This window comes from Erpetoichthys calabaricus, chromosome 17, assembly GCF_900747795.2.
Source record: "Erpetoichthys calabaricus chromosome 17, fErpCal1.3, whole genome shotgun sequence".
NCBI classification, from domain to species: Eukaryota; Metazoa; Chordata; class Cladistia; order Polypteriformes; family Polypteridae; genus Erpetoichthys; species Erpetoichthys calabaricus.
In genome coordinates this window covers 65,834,870-65,853,143 of record NC_041410.2, presented here as the reverse complement: position 1 = coordinate 65,853,143, position 18,274 = coordinate 65,834,870, and the positions used below count along the sequence as shown (strand labels likewise).

At 40.5% G+C, this 18,274-nt stretch overlaps 1 protein-coding gene across 1 annotated transcript in view; it reads right to left on the bottom strand.

Moving 5' to 3' along the window:
• Positions 1-18,274, bottom strand: part of slco3a1a (solute carrier organic anion transporter family member 3A1a) — a 340,728-nt gene that overhangs the window by 140,865 nt on the left and 181,589 nt on the right. The window lies entirely within an intron of this gene.

Genomic DNA, 18,274 nt, shown 5'->3' with positions numbered 1-18,274 from the left:
TGCTACTCTGCTGCTAAACTGTAATTTTGTTAGATTACTGGTATACAGTCCTTTCACAGTGAGTACTGTGTGCATAAAAACATAATCTAAAGAAAAGAATCATATGAAACACAAAGACACAAGTAGAGTGAAAAGTCTATGACGACAAAGAGAACTGAGGGCGATTTTTACTTTGTTTTAGATTAACTACGCCTTCAGTATCCTGCACAGCTTTTTCTTAGATTGTAAGCATCATTTTGTAAACAACTGAACCTTCTTTTTTGTTGAATATATTTTTAAATTATGTGTAACAGATACAGTAAAAATTGCAACATGTGCTGTTTTACTTTTTATCTGTGATAGTAATTTTATGGTGGCTATGTAAACCAAGAGATGAAAGCAATTGAAATATTACAGCTGGAGAAAATCATGGCTCAAAATGGAGTGCAGACATAATCCACAACATGTGCTCTGACCTAAAACCATACTAGGTGGTTTATCTTTCAAGTACCCATTATAGCATTTATCCATTGATTCAATTCCGAAGTAAATATATTGTTCGTAATATGTACGTGTGATACAGCATTCCATTTGTGTCTATGCACTGCAGATCACACACAAACACACACACAGATCTTCAAATCATTTGGCAATAAGCCAAGCTGCTGAGTTACTGGGTGTAGTGGGATGCCTGGTCAGGACTGAAACTACAGATGAAGACAGTGGCAAGTGATTACAAGGTCATCTCAATAACAAAGGAATCATTTATGGCCTGGAGGATTGCATGTCATATTTTTGGCAGAGTAGAAAGGTGTAAAAGTCCTTGCAATCTTACTGAGTTACTCCAGGAGTAGAAGTGTAGGGAAATTGCACTGGAAACAGAAGACAATTTAATAGAAGTCCCCCAGAAGTTGGAGGGCAGTAAACATCTGGACCTCTTTATATTGGGTGGAGAGGCAGCCAGACGTTTACTTGCACCTTTAAAGGAGAAACAGAATTCAAGATGGCAGTGCACTTGGGTAGAGGTGTCATTATACAATACAACTTGGGACAGAACTGTACTAATGTGTCCTTTCTCAGCCTTACAACACAACAGCGATTTAACACCACCACCACTAATAGAACATTATTAATATGTACTTTATAATTATGCAAACATTATAAACACATAGGGCAGCATGGTGGCGCAGTGGGTAGCGCTGCTGCCTCGCAGTTGGGAGACCTGGGGACCTGGGTTCGCTTCCCGGGTCCTCCCTGCGTGGAGTTTGCATGTTCTCCCCATGTCTGCGTGGGTTTCCTCCGGGCGCTCTGGTTTCCTCCCACAGTCCAAAAACATGCAGGTTAGGTGGATTGGCGATTCTAAATTGGCCCTAGTGTGTGTTTGGTGTGTGCGTGTGTTTGTGTGTGTCCTGCAGTGGGTTGGCACCCTGCCCAGGATTGGTTCCTGCCTTGTGCCCTGTGTTGGCTGGGATTGGCTCCAGCAGACCCCTGTGACCCTGTGTTTGGATTCAGCGGGTTGGAAAATGGATGGATGGATATAAACACATATTGTGCAGCATTTCAACCCAAATGCAAAACATTACCAGCATGTATCCATATTACTAAACGAGAATGGTAAACCGGATATGGACGCAGGGACCTGGCCCGTGGACGCAAAAGACATAGTGCGCAGGCGCCACACAAAGCCCCCCCCTCCAACGAGAATGGTAAACCGGATATGCCCAGAGCACACAAAAAAAAAGGAGTCAGACGCAGGCGCCACACAAAGCCCATAGCACACAAAAAAGAGGAATCACACCCACGCCGCAGAGTGAAACGGGACAGACTACGGAGTACACACACTAACATAAATAAGAAATGAGACACAAAGCCCCCCTCCACAGGAAAAGCCACCCTCCACTAACAGAAATAAGAAATGAGGCAACGCATAAGAAATTATGCAACGCGCCCATAGCACACAAAAAAAAGGAGTCACACGCAGGTGCCACACAAAGCCCCAGAGTGAAACGGGACAGACTACGGAGTCCACACGGTGTCACCCATCAAGCCCGAGATTACAGCGCCCAAACCCAGTGTAAAACGGGACAGAATACGGAGTCGAGAAAGGTTCACAAATCAAACACGACATGATATGCCACCCCAGAGTAAAACGGGACAGATTTCGGAGTCCAGAAAGGGTCACAAATCAATTGGAGTACGGAAAGCACCAGACAGTACGCAAACACACTACACATGCATGATCTACGCACCTCTAATAACCCGCAAGCAAAAACACAATATAGTACAGAAACCCCACAAATATGGACTCCACAACATATTTGAATCACATTACAGTAATACAATCACATAAACAACAGGAGTCAGCGCCCCACCCCAGAGTAGAACGGGACAGAATAGGGAGTCGAGAAAGGTTCACAAATCAAACCCGACATGATACGCCACCCCAAAGCAAAACGGGACAGATTACGGAGTCCAGAAAGGGTCACAAATCAATTGGAGTACGGAAAGCGCCAGACAGTACGCAAACACACTACACATGCATGATCCACGCACCTCTAATAACCCGCAAGCAAAAACACGATATACTACAGAAACCACACAAATACGGACTCCACAACATATTTGAATCACATTACAGTGATACAATATTTACAGTGCAACCACACAAGACACAGGCACAACACCTGATGGGTAATAAAAATAAACGAACACTCTGTATTAAAGGTTCGTCATCCTCACACGTGAAGACTATATAGCATAACTTAATCATCACATTACAGTCATACATTTTTAACAATTCAACCACAGGAAACGCTACGTATTAACAGTAAGTGCAATCCATTATCCATGTTACTAACGCTAAACAAGGAAGAACTAATGTAATTGCGCTCACGCCTCCAAAACAATAGACCAGATAACACTGTTAACGCAACGGGCTATATTATGTCCGAAGAATATTGATGTGGATCTCATAATTAACCAAGTCATTGCATTACTACCTGGAGAAAGCCGCCTCTTTCTAAGTACTGACAAAATTGATTCTACAGACGACATTGAACATCTTAATTTCCCTTTACAATATCTGAACACTATTAACCCAGCCGGATTGCCACAACACAATCTTAACCTTAAAATCGGAACAATTGTCATGCTATTAAAAAACGTTAATACTAAACAGGGTTTATGCAACGGTACACGTTTAGTCATCAACACCATGTCAAACAATGTTATTGAAGCAAAAATACAGTACTTACTAGGATCACATACTAACAATACTGTTTTAATTCCTAGAATTCACCTTACAAGTTCTGCCCTTCAATTGCCATTTACACTTGGGTGACGCCAATTTCCCAGTAAACCTGCAATTGCCATGACAATCAACAAATCCCAAGCACAGACCATGGACAATTTTGGTATATACCTCTCTGAGCACGTATTTGGACATGGACAACTTTATGTAGCCTTCTCATGAGTTTGGCGTTCATCTGACATTAAACTTAAAGTTATAAATACTCCAATACCAAGAAAAAATCATTCAAGGACAACAAACCATCTTTACTACAAATATTGTATATAAAGAGATATTCCAATAAATCTTTGTGATTTGCCATACAATGGGTTCTTTACTTCCTATCCACCGTCTGAAACTGCGGAGGCAAAACAGGCACGGGTTCAAACCGAACGAGCTCAACTGACGGATATACGCCTACAACACGCGTCTCAAACCGCAGAAGCAGGGCAAGCATGGGTTCAAAACAACGCAAGCTCCTACAACGCGCATCTGAAACTACAGCTGACCAGCGGGCACGGGTTCAAAACACCGGGGGTAGGCGAGCGAAGCGAGCAGGGGGCGGAGCCCCCTTGTTTATTTACATTTCAAGCAAAATGCAAAAGATTATCAGCTTGTATTTCACAAAACTGCAAACCAAATGCTACAACTAACATAATAAATAATCTTACTGCACAGATTTGTACAGATCTCACTTGATGCACAAGTTTAGTCTTTCTTGGCACATCATTGCATGTAACAAAGTCATTTCTTATGCATTGCAGGCCATTATCTTTGAAAGGACTGCATGGTTAGCAACTATGGAATAAAGTAAACTGGCTGAGGTGGGAGACCACTTCTGTTCTATGGTGGGCAGAGGAGCACTAGAAGCAAGGAGGTGATTTGTGTAAAGGGCCAGATCGGTTCAAGCCATTCTGCATTCCCACCTTTTGTAGTCCCACACAGTTTTTGCCACAACTTTTTTAGAACATTAAAACATTTGAACAATCTAGATGAGAATTGTCCACTCAGGCCAACCAAGCTCACCAGTCCTATCCACTTAATTCCTCCAAAATGACATTAAGTCAGTTTTGAATGTCCCTAAAGTTCTAGTGTCTACCGTACTACTTGGCAACTTATTCCATGTGTCTATAGTTCTCTGTGTGAAGAAAACATTTCTACTGTTTGTGCGAAATTTATCCATAGCAAGTTTTCAACTGTGTTCCAGTGTTCTTGCTGAACTCATTTTAAAGTAACAGCCTTGTTTTCACTGTACTAATTCCCTTCATAATTTAACGCACTCCAATCATGTCTTCCCTTAATCTCCTTTTACTTGAAATGAAAACGCTCAGCTGTTCCTGATACTGTTACTGATGGCTGCCGCTACCAAAACAATTAATTTCTTCACAGGCCTGGGAGGCTTGGGACAAGTGTTCTGACTATCTCGCCAAATCCACATTTGTGCCACTGCACTAGGGGCTAGTAGAAGGAGTTATAGGAGGGCTTTCAGAGCACATGTCTAACCCCAGAATTGATTAAGGAGGTTACCATAGAAATGGGCCCAGATTGGGGTTTAAAAGTAAGAAGGTGAGTCAGGATTAAGGTTCAGAGAGCAGGAGGAAGAAATGCAAGTGGTACATAACAAGGGGAAACTGGAAATTAGATAGAGGGTGCTTTGTGTGGTACTTAAGAGGGAACTGGGCCAGCCACGAACACATCTGGTAGACAAGAGAACTTATCCATGGAAGGAGGCCCAAACAGACATCATGGATTTGCTTTTCTTTCCTTTACTTGTGCACATGTATTGTTTCTTCCATGCATGCCTCCCTTATGTCTTAAGTGTTATAAAGACCCTTTCTGCTTTGTTTTGACCCTCTGGACTTTCATTCTGGGTTCAGGGATAACTGAAGAGTCTCCCCGATATCATCCACTTCAACCTAAAATTGTTTTGTTTAATGGAAGACAGAGTTGAGTTTGGAATTTCCACTTCAAGAGACTACAGAATCCTGCTGTTTAAAAAGAAAAGTAAAGCAGAGAGAAAGGTACAAGGCCTGGTTTGTAAGCCTTGTGTTGCTAAAAAAACAGCTGACATTATAATCTTAACCAATAGTCATTATTATTACAAAGAGATGTAAAACCGCAAAATAAGTATGATTTGGTGCACACAAATTGTTCTAAGGGAGCTGAGTGACATCAGACCCTTACACAGCGAGCCAGAATAAATCGTACTTTCAATGACAGAAATGCCACAATACCAAAATGTAAATAATTTATTGTTTGGGCCATATGTAGATGGGCCAAATTCACAAAAAAACATTTATGTAGCCTCTGTGAATAAATGATTCGTGAAAACGTGTTGACAAGCCTCCTCTTACAAGCAAACACTAAAAATTAACATCCCAATGAGCTGATCAACTCATTCGAATAAATAATAAATAAATAAATAATAGTTACCCATGCGAATAAAACTGATGTCAAAAACACTGGGTATGTCACATTAGGTGATCGGCTTCACAGGAGTGTGCTGCCCACTGCCTCCCACACTCTACAATAATGTAAATTAAATCTGCAACTGTAAATCACTGGTAAAGTCATCCAATGTGACATGGCCTTAAGTTAGCTCAATGTATATTGCTTGTTTGCCAGTGACAGTGGCTTCCTTTTTATTACTGCTAAATGGCAGCAACCGACTCAATGCCAGTCATCTGCATCCAGCAGAAAAAGAAAGTTTACCTGCCCCATTAAAAGGTACTTATAAAAGCTTGTAAATAATGGACAAAAACAATTGGAAATTCTAGCGTGAAACTTGGCATGACAGTTGTAAAAAAGGCAAAAAGATAAAATTAATAAATAAATTGTATTGTTCAAGAAAAACTATATTCCGACAAGTTTTCATGAGAAATACTGATAACCACTAGAGACAAGTAAAAACATGTATTCATTTGTTTAACTCACTTTTTACCATCATTGGGTTGTGAGGAGACAGAGACGAGCCAAGGGTCTTCAGCCATAAGATTGGAACCAACCCTGAATGGGATGGTAGCTCACTGCAGGGCACCTACACTTATTGAGTAAATTTTGAGCCACTACTTAGTCCCAACCTACAATGTTTTGAGATGTATGAGCACATAGCAAATACTTATACAAACAAAATGATCATTTAAAAATTGTACATAGGCAGAGACCAGACTAATAATAGAAATGGGTCCCTGTTTGCGAGGTTGCAATGCACACCACTTTGTCAGTGTCCTGCAGAGCATATCCATCCATCCATTATCAAATCTGCTTAATCCAGTTCAAGATCCCAGCGGGTGAAGCCTGTTTTGGCAAAACATGGTGCAAGGCAGGAACCAATACTATGGAGGAGACACTCATGAACACACCCACACATAACCCATTCAGAGAGACCAATTAACCTAATATTAAAATACCTAGAATAAAAAAATATGGTACAATTAAATAACAAGAATAATATAATAATAACTAGAATAAAAAAGAAAGTACAATAAGAATGTATAAACTAACCAGAGACAATGACAAGGCCAGAAATTAAACACCACTCCTAAAAAAAAATGTCACTCTGAAAAAGTGATTATTGAAAAAAAAATCCTTTCTGTTATGTTAATGGCATACCACTGGCTCATATTAACTGGAAGATTAGTATAAAACCCCAAAGTTAACATCTAAAGAAGATAGTAGAACAAAAAAGGATAAATCTATAACAGCCTGAACATATCAAAATAAAATTATTAGTGACTAGCAGGAGTACCCGGCGTTGCCCGGGAATCTATAACTGGTGAATTTCCCAAATGAAAGAAACAGAACATAGAAATAGAACAAACAATTTTCTGATTAACATTTTATTGTAAGTTTGTCCACTTTGGATTGTGTCTGCTGTGGTGTTTGAGACGACCTTGAGACTTTTCTCTGGCATATGAAGTGGACCGTGGAATTGTACGTCTTTTTTTTCGGTAGCATGGGTATATTCGCGTAAAGCAGGAGAATTATAATGTGTTACATGGTATTACATACGGAATACGCACCACAGTGAGATGAATTTACTTTATTTACACTACGTCGGAAAGCGAACAAATCATAGACATATATAGTTAGATGCCGCATTCACTGTGTTGCCCAGTCGACACGATACGTCAGTGTGTCCGCTCTATTGCGAGTGGTAAAAGTGCCATTTAAACTAATACACGTAGACGTGAACACTTGGTTTTCTGATGAAAAAACAATAATGTTTAAAACAGCATCGTTTACATACAACAGATTTTGGCAAATCGTTTAAATGTAATTATTTATATCCATTTATACACTAATAAAGGCAATTATTAAATAATACTACTACTACTATTACTACTACTACTACTAATAATAATAATAATTATTATTATTATTAAATTATTCCCCTCATATAAGTAACATTTCGCGGACTGCCTTCTTCCATCTCCGAAACATTTCTAGACTTCATCCTGTTCTTACACAACACAGTACTGAAGTATTGATTAATGCCCGAGTCACCTCACGTATAGATTACTGTAATGATATTCTATCTGGCGTCCCACAAAAACTTATCCATCACTTACAACTTCTTCAAAATTCTGCTGCCAGGATAATAACCTGCTGTTCTGAATCTACTGAACATATTACACCGATTCTCTCTCAGCTTCACTGGCTCCCTGTTAACTACAGAATACAATACAAAATACCGCTCTTAACATGTAAAGCTCTCCACAACCTCACTGATCTCCTACAGACTGACAACCCTCTCGCTCACTCAGATCCTCATCTGCAGCTCTACTTTCTGTACCACACGTCAGAATCTGTTCTATGGGAGCTCGAGTGTCTCTCATAGTGCTCCTCAACTCGGGAATTCTCTTCCGGCTCATGTATGTCAGCTCGATTCAATAACACGTTTTAAAACTGCCTTCAAAACTTTTCTTTTCAAATTGGCGTACCAATTGTGAATTTTGCACTGTTACTGGCAGTTATCTTTGTTTGTTTGCTAATTATTGATGTTTGATTTATCATTCTCTTGTTTTAATTTTACTAATGTTGTTTAATTTTACTGTAAGGTGACCTTGAGTGCTAAGATTATAAAATGGGATTTTCTAATGGCGAAATATAACCAAAAGAATTGTTCAGCCTCACCTATAAAATGTAATCCCCTGGGATCTGGTTTGGAGCGTACAGCGGTTTGTACAATCCCAAGCAGCACATGTGTGAGGCATCTTTATCCATTACTTCACTCCACAGCAGTGCCACTCGCAATGTGGCGGCGACGTTGACGTACGATGGTGCTGGTCATGTAGCGTTTAGTAATTCTATGTCTATGGTCGGCCTTCTCATACTTGGATACTTCCGCCATCTCTTGGCAATTTAAGGAAACATAGCGACTGGGAGCCCAATCGAATTGAGCTACAAATTCTACGTTTGTGAAATCCATACTTTCTCTGCAAAGAATTATTTGTTTTTTTAAGTCCTTGAAATGATTTTGTTATCATGGCACTGATTTGTGCTTAAAATAGACCTTTTCGACTGATGTAATGAAGAGCTTCCTGTTTAAACGGGGCTGCGAGACGTGAACTCAGCTCTTCGGCGCACCTCATTTGATTTTTTCCGGCAAACAAATTTTCAAAACAAACCGTATTTTACGACTCTAATCAGAGTCGGAGTAATAATTATGTTGCCGTGTTCATTTTACATCTGAGATCGGCTAAAATTTAAACAATGACCGTTGTTAATACCCAGCCGTCATTACTCAGTTTGCCAATAGATGTCAGAAGGACGGATGCCAAAACCGAACTGCCCAAAAATAGATTTTGACGTACCAAGCAAATGGTGATACGTTCTAAATTACTTACGGTTCCGGAGCTGTCGAAGGGTTTAAGTCAGTCGACAATGTTAGTCCTGGAAAGTACACCCCACCAAACCAACGTTCCAAAAACCAACCGAACTTACTGTTATCTGTTCAAACCAACACCAACTTACTATACTCGGCCGTCCAGCGGCGTCACTGTAGCATTCGAACATTCTTAGCCAATCATGCAATACTGCATCCGCGTTTGCCACATTATGTTCTAACTACAGAGGCAGAATCCCATTGCATGGTTCTAACTTGTATTGAGTCAAGGTATTGACGCGAACACCATACACCGTCATATATATGGGGTATTGACGCAAACACCATACATATGGATACTATGAAATTATATATAAGGATGAATCAGTCATTGAGCAAAAGTTTTTGGTCCATATGCAGTGACATTCACTCATTTCTTAATCTGAAATCTGCTTCAGCATGTATAGTAGGTGGGCTCCTTGTTTAATTAGGTAGACAATTTCCTCCTCTCATTATGTCATTGGGGGTGTTTTTGCTTTCTAATAGTTTACCACGTGAGAGTTTCTTGACTCTTTATTTCACAATTCATAACTCAAAGTTAGATCTGACACAATGATGGACTTACAGTTATCGCATCCATTTATAATCAAAAACTCGAATCCATTTAAGAGGTTGTGGGGGTCCAGAGCTAATCCCACCATTATTGAGTGTGAGGCAGGAACCAAGACTGCACAGAGCACTAGTCTATTGCAGACTACAACTCATTTGTTAATAAAGGTTGACCAATTAGTGACTCTGACAGATTTGTGGATTTTCAGTACAAAAGTGGTCTATATGTTATAGCCTCAAGGTCAGACATACAACATATAGCAGTCAGACTTCATTAAAAATAGGAAAAATCTAAAAAATAAAAAAGTGAAAAAAGCACAAAATGAAGTTTACGTAAAATTAACCAGATCATATTAAAATGAAACTTTTTTGTTGTGCATCAGTGGGAACTAATTAGAAAATCTTTGATGCCATTTGAAAAGCTGATGTTCCTTTTATCTTCAGCAATCTGAAGTCTGGACAGGGAGTGAGAGCACATCAGCCATGGTAGAGAGGTCAACAAAGGCAGAGGCAAAGCAAGGTTTTTGAGAGACGAGAAGACAGTGGATTAAAGCAGGATTATCTTTCATGACCTAATCCGCCCAGCTGCTTTCCACTTGACTTTCAGCCCCCTGGTTATAAAAAGGCGGGCCCTCAAGTAGAGTGTGTTACCACCGACTGTGCTTGCCTCAAGTGGAGCACATTTTTAAATTGTGACAGGATGAGGGCAGAAGGATGAACCTCTTGATTACCTGGAGCCCTAGTATAGCATTTAAGTAGAGATCAGCTTGTGTATCATAACATATTTAGTATGGTACTATTAACCTTTACTTTAGCTGTGTTAACTAATTTTATGTGCCTGATCAGGACAAATTGGCTATAATATAGCAACAGAAAACGTTTCCAAAGAATAAGTAGTAAAACAACAGACAAAGAAAGAAAATGTCTGCTAAATAGAGACAATTGAGCATAAATGTGATATTAGTATGTTCCAACAGTAGTTTGTCAGTATGGGAGATCCTGAAAATGAAAAGGACCCTGACAGAATATGCACAACTGACATGTTTTTGTTAGTGATACTCTTGCCATTTCCTTTGTGTGTGTAATTTTTTTAAGAGGCATTTCAAATATAATGATGTTATATTATTGTTTATGGTCAGCTGTCTTGATTCACAAATCCAGCAGACTGGGTTCAACTCCATTCCTAGACTGGATGTTTGCATATTCACCTCAATGTCCCATAAGAAGTGAGAACTGTTGCTGTCACTGTCTGTCCAGCATTATTCTTTAAAATGTTTGACTTGACTCTGGACTATTATTTAACTGGGAGTTAAAAATTCTTAGCCCCTGCCATAAGTACATCATTGGTATTCTCTAAATGTCTCTGTTCCTATATGTAATATCATGATAACTGTGGTATCCACTCCATTAGAAAAATGAAATGGCTTCCAGAATGCAATCCTTAATTACCACTAGTGTATTATCAGACACATGAGCTTCAGTGTCAAAGGAGTGTGACACTGTGACAACTTTTGGTCTCACTGTTTCTCTACACTGGAGTAAGAGAAACCAAAAGATGACCACTGAGGTCACTTCCTGTCCATGCCAAGTGCCATCCCTTCTAGTCTCAACCAAATCAGTTGGTGTTAACAATTGGGCCAACTCTGGGGGAAATCAGAGCACCATGCCTCTGACTATTTTTTTTGTGCCATACTGCTGATCTATCATTGGCATGTGTGCGATTTGTTCTTTTTCCGTCCTTTGGACAATTTATTTAAACAGGATATCCTTCAGGACCTCAACATTCATTTCTTTTACTATACATACATACACTGACGTCACTTCCTGTGCTGGCATATAAAGATGGCATCTTTTCTGACAAGAATCAGTTCAGTTGTGGACTCCGATCTCTAAAGATCTTTGATTTATTTTCAACCTTTTGCAGCCAGGACATAATATACAGATGGCTGTCCCAAACCTTCTTGAAGTCTCTGTGATATTTGTGACAGTGGCGTAGTCGGCAGGATGGAGAAAGCCCAGAAGAAAATGGAAACGGACCTGAATCATAACCAGGTGGGAGAGTACCGGGGCCGAGTTTCTGAGTGGAGGATTCGTCCCGTGGTTCGGAAAGACCCGGTGCAGGCTCCGCTCCCTATATATTTACTGTATGTGGGCCAGTAAAATTACAAAAGGAGAGTGTGGAGGAGACACAAAGGAGTGAGCTGGTTTCTATGGAGGAAGTGACAGGGACATATTATGCTCTCTCGGAGAAGAGAGCTGTCCTCCCCACTGGTTCTGAGGTCCCAGATAAACGTGGGGCATCCCCAGACCAGCAGGTGAAGATGTTACAGGTTTGGAAATTCGATCCAGAGTGGCTGACCCAGGGGAAAGCCTTTGCTCTCTGGGAAATGGAGGCTTCATGGCTAAGGCCATTCGATTGAACCACCTTTCATATAGTCCAAAAAGTAGCCTGTTTTTTACTGGTATCAAACCTTCCCGACCATTTCACCCAGCCGTTCTGGGGAGACTTCCAAAATATGAACAAGCTAATCAATCCCGTTGAATCATCAATGACAGCCTCTCAATCTGGGACAGCAGAATGGTCCTTTAGCGCACACTATGGTGAATACGTCCCACACAATTTGCCTCCTCTATAAGAACTGGAGCCTGTACTGAAGTCCCTGGATCCGGGGGTGTGCAACTCATTCGGGGATAAGGTGGGATGCAAGTGGAGCGAGAGAGAGGAGGGTTATGTGGTCTTTCAAACCCCCTGTCAGTATCCCATACGGGAGCAGTAATCATCAAAGGGTTTAAAGTGGAAGCCCTCTTTGATTCCGGCAGCAACATTTCCATTGTTCATCGGCAGATCTATACTAATAAAAGGCAAAGCCCTCACTCACTCACTCATCACTAATTCTCCAACTTTCCGTGTAGGTGGAAGGCTGAAATTTGGCAGGCTCATTCCTTACAGCTTACTTACAAAAGTTAGGCAGGTTTCATTTCGAAATTCTACGCGTAATGGTCATAACCGGAACCTCTTTTTTGTTCATATACTGTAATGGAGGAGGCGGAGTCGCGTATCGCGTCATCATGCCTCCTATGTAATCACGTGAACTGAAAACAAGGAAGAGCCCCAAAGAGCGCTGAAGAAAACATTCTCCGTCAACCCCCACACTCCCCCCGCCCTTCCGCACATCACGCCATTTTCGTTAATGAAGTGACGTAATACTCCAGCTCCAATTCACCAAATTATTTGTCAATTATATTTCACAGTAAGAATTTACAGCACGACTCAAACACGGGAACGAAGGTAAATGACATTAATTGTTGAGTGTCTTTTAATACTGTGTAAGCATACATATTAACACATGTGCAATTAAACGTGTGCATTTACGGGGTGATTTCTCAGGCTTAAAAGCTTGCCTCTTATTAAAAAGGTAAATGCAATCTGTTTTCATTCTGAAGGGCACAAACCACGTTGGATTTCAGCCGTTAAACGCACAAAAATGTAGGTACACCAGATAAATAAGCGCAACATATTATCAGTTGTATTGTATGCTTACAATACATATAGAAATGTGTTAATCGTTAACTAATAGTATGGGATGGTGTTTTTCGACTCAGCTACAGATGCCGATGGAGACCAGAACTGCTTTGGAAAAATATTTACGCCTTGGGGCCGATCTGGAAGAAGGTAGCACAGCGCCTTGATTTAAACGATTCCATGTTTTGGTGGGTTTGCGTAGCTTATTGTCAATATCTTTACACCTGTTTTTAAGACTTATTGACTGAAACGGGCTTTCACGAAAAAAGTTAGGGCTTTGCTACAGGATACACCCTCCACAAGTTAAGGAAGTAAAAATAAAGGTGTATATTTCTGTTTTATTTAAACCTTTTAAGTTCGTATGCATAGCCCCATTTGGCTGTTTAAGTTTTTTTTTTTTTCTTTCTTCAGTAATATTTAATCTCCTTAAAGAAAAACAACATATGCATTTTACTTTTTTCGTATCTCTTTAGTAATATTTTAGTGTAAAAGGATAACCAGTATTTAAACCTTTTATGTTACTTTATAAAGTTATTTTACACAATGTTGAAAAATTAATAAGAAAGCTACATATTTTGGCAACTGCTGCTTTAATTTTCAATGAAATGAAAAAAGCTCTCCAAGAGAAAACGTCAATGAAGAAGAAACAGTTTGCACTATCTAAAAAGGAGAAACCCTCATTTATAAAGGTTTGCTGCAGATGACTTAACTGAAAATAAATGAATAGTTCCTATGTGTATAATACATATTTATCTATTTGTCTTATGCCTTTATTCCAGCAACTTGCAACATCTGAGATACAATTTGTTACATTACTTTTGTTTTTTGCAGCACAGGCAGGTGAAGTGACTTCCTCAGGGTCACACAGTGGTGTCAGTACCAGGATTTGAACTGACAAGCTCCGGGTTTGCTGAAATATTACTGAAGAAAGAAATAAAACGTAAACGGGCAAATGGGGCTATGCATACAAATGTCCATCCATTCATTATCCAACCCGCTATATCCTAAATACAGGAGCCAATCCCTGCCAACATAGGGCACAAGGCAGGAAACAAACCCCGGGCAAGGTGCCAGCCCACCGCAGGGCGCACACACCCCCACACCAAGGACAATTTAGAATCGCCAATGCACCTAACCTGCATGTCTTTGGACTATGGGAGGAAACCGGAGTACCCGGAGGAAACCCAGACAGACACGGGGAGAACATTCAAACTCCACGCAGGGAAGCGAACCCGGGTCTCCTAATTGGCACCTTTCACTGCGCCTCCATGCCGCCTGCATACAAACTTAAAAGGTTTAAATAAAACAGAAATATATACCTTTATTTTTACTTCCTTAACTTGTGGAGGGTGTATCCTGTAGCAAAGCCCTAACTTTTTTCATGAAAGCCCCTTTCAGTCAATAAGCCTTAAAAATAGGTGTAAAGCTAAACTTGCAGCACCGCTATTCAATTACACTTACCTAACGCCTCTCCTAAGGGGAGATACTGTGGGATCTGGGCATCAGTCAAAGCACCAATCACAGGCCCGATTAGAAAGCAGGAAGCTGTGATTTGTCGTCTCCCTCCCATGTAACAATCACAGCCCGTTTTTACAACGCACTATGTATGTATGTATATATGTATATATGTATATGTGTGTGTGTATGTATGTGTATATATATGTTGATATGTGTATATATATATATATGTATATATATGTGGATGTGTATATGTATATATATATATGTATATATATGTATATGTAGATATGTGTATATTTGCAGCTGGAGATCCACGAAGGGAGAAAAAATGAATCACGTAGCATAAAGTAGTTTTTATTCCTGAGCTTTCAACCCCTACCAGGGGTCTTCATCAGAGGATAATGCTTAGACTTACAAGAATCAAAGGCAATATATAGCAACACATTAAGTCAGGGGGGGAGGTGACTAAGTCCTTATGATCAAGGGGGGGGGGACAGGGGGAGGGGGTTGTATAATTTATTTATTATGTACATGTTCTTCTTAAGTTAGCATATGCTGGATTTATGTCCAAGTGTCTGTTGATGGCGTTTTCATCTGATAGCCAAGACTCGGCCAACTCTCTGGCACTTTTAGTACTGGCTTTAAATTTTACTTTTACATTGTCCCAGTTGGATGTGTGTCCTGTCGATTTAGTATGTGCATAGATCAAGGATAGTGCGTCCTTTCTTCTGACGGCGTTGCAATGTTCCTGTACACGTGTTGAGATTCTTTTTGACATTTGTCCTATGTATACCACTGAGCAAGAATTGTATGGGATACTATAAACTGCGTTTCGTGTTTCTGCTGTCGATTTCTTGTTTTTAGCATTAAACAGCACCGTGCGCAGAGTCTTGGCTATCAGATGAAAACGCCACCAACAGACACTTGGACATAAATCCAGCATATGCTAACTTAAGAAGAACATGTACATAATAAATAAACTATACAACCCCCCCCCCCTTGATCATACGGATTTAGTCACCCCCCCCCCCCCCCACTTAATATGTTGCTATATATTGCCTTTGATTCTTGTAAGTCTAAGCATTATCCTCTGATGAAGACCCCTGATAGGGGTTGAAAGCTCAGGAATAAAAACTACTTTATGATACATGATTCATTTTTTCTCCCTTCGTGGATCTCCAGCTGCAAATATGGAAATCGTATCACAGACCTTCTCTTCCATAGGTGTATATGTAGATATGTATATATATGTATATATGTATATGTATATATATATGTTTACATAACCTCTTTAACACACTACTTCTCCGCTGCGAAGTGCGGGTATTTTGCTAGTAATGGATAAAATGGATAAAAATAAAGACCAGTATAACTTGTATTCAGAGAGAAGTCTGACACTATAAAACTGCCCTATGTTTCATTCAGCTTTTGCTGTGATTCTGGGGCGGGTCTGGTCTAACAATAAACGTGGTGTAGTACTGAATACTAATTTAGACCTAGTAATAGACAGGAATAACCCGTCTCAAGTTGTCTCCATGCCGTGTATTCAGCCGGCAGAGAGAGATATGGGAAACCAAGAGGTGGACGGGGAGGTTCCAGAACCGTCACAGGCCATTGCGTCATCAACCCGTGCCTCGACGAGTCAGGATGAATCCCCACTCCATTAGGTCAGACCGGACCCTCTCTCTGAAATGCAATTCCAATTTAGAGAGACACCGGCTTCATTTAAGAGGAAGCAATGGTATGATGACTCCCTGAAATTTGCTAGTAATGCAGTAGTATTTGTCAATGGCCAATGCACACATCAGCCCATGCCACGGGGTCCTCACTTTGTAATAGAAAATGATCTATTATATTGGGTATGAACATGAGGGGGAGGTGCGGAAGTTGTTGTTAATCCCACGTATCTACCGGCGCAAGGTCTGTGAATTAGCACACGCCCACCTCCTAGGAGGCCATTTGGGCACCGAAAAGACATTATAGCGTATCAAGCTCCTATTCTATTGTCCGGGAATTAATGAAGAGGTTCGCCGTTTTTGTATCTCTTGCCTAGAGTGTCAATTGCGGCAATTTCCTAGGAGGGACCATGCTCCTCTCATTTCTCTTCCTTTCATTGATGTCCCATTTGAAAGAATTGGGGTCGATATAGTAGGACCCCTAGAGCCCTCAGCCCGAGGACATAAATATATATTAGTTCTCGTGGATTATGCAACCCAATACCCAGAAACTGTTCCTCTGCATTCAGATACGTCTAAGGCTATCGCAAGGGAAATGGTAGGAGTCTTTGCGCAAGACGGCATCCCTAAGGAAGACCTTACGGATCAAGGGATGCCGTTTATCTTGGAGACGTTCAAGGAGAAGGCCAAGTTACCTAAAATAAAGCACTTAAAGGCCGCGGTGCATCATCCTCAAACCGACGGTCTCGTCGAGAGGTTCAATCAAACTCTCAAACAGATGCTTCGCAAGGTGGTCAGCGGGGATGGGAGGAATTGGGATCAACTCTAAGGCAAATGCCAATCGAGCTCCATGGTGTCCACTAGAGGACATCTGGCCCTCAGGCCACCCTCATGAAGTTTGTTCCCGATTGTTTGGTCAGAGACATTCACACCAGTGGCCTGCTGGAGGTAATTTTGTAGGGCTCTGGCAATGCTCATCCTGTTCCTCCTTGCCCAAAGGAACAGATACCGGTCCTGCTGATGGATTAAGGACATTCTATGGTCCTGTCCAGCTCTCCTAGAATAACTGCCTGTCTCCTGGAATCTCTTTCATGCCCTTGAGACTGTGCTGGGAGACACAGCATACCTTCTGGCAATGGCATGTATTTATGTGCCATCCTGGAGAAGTTGGACTATCTGTGCAACCTCTGTAAGGTCCAGGTTTTGCCTCATGCTACCAGTAGTGACACTGACTGTACCCAAATGCAAAACTAGTGAAAAACAATCAGAAAAGATGAGGAGGGAAAAATGTCAGTGGCCTCCACACTGTGAAACCATCCCGGTTTTGGGGGTTGAATCATTGTTGCCCCTCTAGTGCACCTTTTGTTAATTTCATTAAAATCAAAGCAGATGAAACTGATTAACAACCCCCTCTGCCACTTAACTGACCAGATCAATATCTTAGAAGTTTCATTGACTTGATGCTATACCTTGATTAAAAAAGTGTTCATTTAACAAAAAAGACTCTTTAATGTCAAAATGAAAACAAATCTCTGCAAAGTGATCTTAAGTAATTACCAATATTAAACAGAAAATAGTTGACTGCATAAGTAGTCATCTTTTTTAAATGTCTCATCTCACCTTATTTTCTTACCTTTCCTGGTGAGGGTTGTGGTTTCCTTTAATGTGACACACCTAAACCCTCACTGGTGCAGTCACTTGTTTTAGAAATTGTGCAACAATAAAATGAGAAAACCTTGAAGAGGGTCAACATGTTTTATAGGCACGATAGATAGATAGATAGATAGATAGATAGATAGATAGATAGATAGATAGATAGATAGATAGATAGATAGATAGATAGATAGATAGATAGATAGATAGATAGATAGATAGATAGATAATCCTAGAAGAAACAGCTTGAACATCAT